A 3471-nucleotide genomic window follows, 5' to 3' on the forward strand; every position below is an offset into this window, starting at 1 on the left:
AACGGACAATGGGGGAGAAAGAAAGAGAAAAAATAGAAGAGAAAATTCCTTCAGTAATCAAGGTATCCTTATCTAACACAAAATCTCTCTCATTCATAAATCACAAACTAATTTCTGGAGATCTCAAACCTGAACTTGAAACTTAAACCACGGGTCTGTCTCTCTGCCCGGAAAACTTAAACCACGGGTTTCTCTGCCCGGAAAACCTAAACCACGGGTCTCTCTGCCCAGAAAACCTAAACCACGGGTCTCTCTGCCCGGAAAACCTAAACCACGGGTCTCTCTGCCCGGAAAACCTAAACCACGGGTCTCTCTGCCTGGAAAACCTAAACCACGGGTCTCTCTGCCCGGAAAACCTTTACCTCAGCGCTGTTTTACAAGACTAACCCTAGTGTGGGGCCCCAATTGTGAACCTCCCCTCTACCCTCCACAACAGCCTCCTGCCTAGCCGTTGAGACTAAGTTCGGAACCACTACTGGACGCTTGTGCAGTGCAATGCCAGCTTAAGTCCCGAGAAAATGAAATTTTGGAAAGGAAACAAACAACCTTGTGTTCTCACGTACCCGGGTCATCCCTAACAAAGGTCGCCGGGCAGGAGGGGCGGCTTTGTTTGCATAAATAGGGACAGTGAAGAAAGGTTCGTAGGGACGCCCCTGGACGACTCCGAGAGAGGACGTCAGAGAAACAATAAGCACCACGTTTTTCCCGGCCACACTCCGAGAGGAAAAACGGGGGAGAAAAGAAGAGAGAGAGATTCGTAGGGGACGCCTCTGGCCGACTCCGAAAGAGGGCGTCAGAGAAACAATAAGCCTCACGTTTTCCCTGGCCACACTCCGAAAGGGAAAACGGGGAGAGAAAGAGAAAGGGAGATTTGAGATTTGTAGGTGTAACGTTGGAAATAAAGGAGAAAGATCTGGCTGTTGTGGAGACGTTACTTTCCACCCTCCTCCCAATGTATTTTCTTCAGAACCATACTCACGTCCGTTGATGTCCCTCGCGGATCCCGGGATCCTTTTTCTTAGCCGGCTTTACCTCGCCTTTGCTCTCTCTGGTTGGGCTTCTGGTGACGGTTGATTACCGCCCGCAAAGAGGAGGCAGGGAGAGGAAAAGAATCCCCGGGCAAAGGTTGCCCAGTGGCGCCTGATCCCCTCTATCTCCCCTCTCACCTTTGCAGGAGAACCAAGTGTGCCTGAGCACGGTCACCAAAACTGTTACAGGAAAGTCCGAGGGCTCTCTTGGAGAAATGAAGACACCGACCAGAGCAATTCAGAGCAAAACAGCAGCCAGTAGGCTCGGTCTTTATTTAAGGAAAAGACTGTCGCGACAGGACTCCCACCGCCCACGAGGTGAAGCAAGATGGAAGCCCCGAACAAAAGGAGACCCTAACTTTTATTAGTTGCTAATCCCCTACGCTACACCCCCAGAATTACATCATATTTACATCATGATTACATTAAAATTAGGAGGAGGGGCTACACAGGTAATCCGAGTGTCCTGACACCTGGTCGGAGCCTCCTCTCCCCTCCCCACATGAGTCATTTACAAGAACAAAAGAGAAGGGCGAAGTTTCCTGCCCCCTGAGGGGAATCCGGTCAGAGTCCTTTGTGAGAGTCCGCATGGAATACACTAAAGGGTGCAGTTTATTGTGTCCTTGATAGCCTTCTGTCTGAGCCCATCATGATGGCTATCAAGGTAGTCACGTCAGCTGGGAAGGGCCGTTGACTACGTGACCGCTCGGTCAAGGGATTATGGCTGCCCTGCATCAGGTCACCCCCCTTTGATAGTCCTTGTAATATGTAGCAAAATAAAAGTGGTCCGGTGAATATCCGATGTACAGCTGATTTTTGGTGAATTTATAAAGAATATTGTCCTTGAAGTTCAAAGTACTTTCGCCTTTCGGAAGCAACTTGCTACATTTTGATTAAATCAGTCACGGTCAATTGAACTCGGAAACATTGTATTGAGAGCTGTCAAAAGGTGAGGAAAAGGCACTTGCAGCCTGCAGTACCAGCGTGGTCGCCGCAAGGGGCGCTGTTCGACAATGTTGATTGGCTGAGGTGGCCGCCGTTTGACCTAGAGTTCAGGCGGCCGGTCTACTCACAATAAAGATAGGGCGATGCGGAGCGCTATAGAGAAAAGCTGTCAGACTAGCGCTTCCTTATTTATGGAAGGCTTTTAAGAGATGGCCCTCTAAAGGAACATCTCTAGGGTCAGGGAGGGGAGATGCGTGTGTGAGTGAGTGTGGTGCTTGTGCAATACACGTGTTAATGGAGGGGGGGTGATTTCCGGCGACAGGCTGAATTGGATTTCTCTGTGTGCTCTGGGAGACCAGGGGAGAGGGGAGCTGGTCACAGCAGGAGGGGGAGTCTCCCTGGATGCTTCAGCAGCCGGCCTCCTCTGGGTCTCCTGGCCCCCTCCTCTCCTCCCTCTGAGCCTGACCTGCTCTCTGCCCCAGCCTCTTCCCGCTCACCAAACCCTGTTTCCTCCTCAGCTTGCAACACCTCCCCTCCCATTCTGCTCCCTTTCCTCCCTCTTTCTGCTCACTGCCATCCCCCCACCAGTCCCCAGGATCTAAGCCTTCTTCCCTTGTAGGTCCCCCAACTGGTGCCTCCCCCCCTGCACCCAGCTGTTCCATGACAGCAAAAGCAGAAACAACAGTAAAATCAGTATGATAGCAGTATGAACTGTGGGCCTCTGGTAGGAAAACTCCCTAGCAGCATGACTGAATAAAAACTTCTGGGACTATGGAAAAATACTACCTTCCCCAAACCCCAGAAAAAGCAGGAGCTCTGGGGTTGCCCCATGGGGTTCATGAGTGAAGATGAGCCCCCCAGGAGACTTCCCTGGTCCCTGCAGTCCCTCCGTTCCCCTCTTGCAATTAGGCTTGGGGGGAAATCACCCATTAACTTACAGTATTATCAGTTTTCTTCAGAATGCTTAGGAGGCAGGGATGAATTTCTGGTGAAGAAGCAATGTTTGGAGATCATGCGGTGGGGGGATGACAGAGTTTGGTGCAAAAACCGTCTTGCATGCTTGAGTAGAGCAACTCCAGGGCATGGGCCAAGAAGCAGCAGGGTAGGGGCCTCGTGCAGAGCAAGTCCCACACTGAGGTCAAAAACACACACAGAGGCAGCAGGACTTCTTCAGTAATAGTTTACTGAGCTTTCAAAGCATACAGTTCTCCCTGGGTCCCCAGTGAGGCACAAAACTTAGCTCCTGAGAGCAAATCCAGTTGGATTTTCTGCTGAGTTCATTGCTGTGAAGAAAAGAGTAAACTCTGAAAGGAACATGTCCCACACTCCATACATCTCAAAGGGTTCTCCCCTCTGAGTCCTTAGATGTTCCTCAAACACTCCATTATAACTAAAGCCCTTTCTGCAATCTTTCCCTTTAAACAGCTTCTCCTCTTTGAGGGTTGATGGGTTTGTAGGGTGTCAAGTGTTAAAGTTCTTCCTGTCCATGAGTCTGTGG

General features: G+C 50.4%; 1 long non-coding RNA gene across 1 annotated transcript in view; it reads right to left on the reverse strand.

Annotated features, from left to right (window-relative positions):
• Positions 1 to 224: 224 nt before the first annotated feature.
• Positions 225 to 3471, reverse strand: part of LOC309352046 — a 413396-nt gene continuing 410149 nt past the window's right edge. Inside the window, exon 3 of the long non-coding RNA XR_014161058.1 lies at positions 225 to 1189. This is a non-coding gene — a long non-coding RNA (uncharacterized lncRNA). The remainder of the gene's footprint in view (positions 1190 to 3471) is intronic.

This window comes from Podarcis erhardii, assembly GCF_964252035.2.
Source record: "Podarcis erhardii genome assembly, chromosome: 10".
Classification (NCBI taxonomy): domain Eukaryota; kingdom Metazoa; phylum Chordata; class Lepidosauria; order Squamata; family Lacertidae; genus Podarcis; species Podarcis erhardii.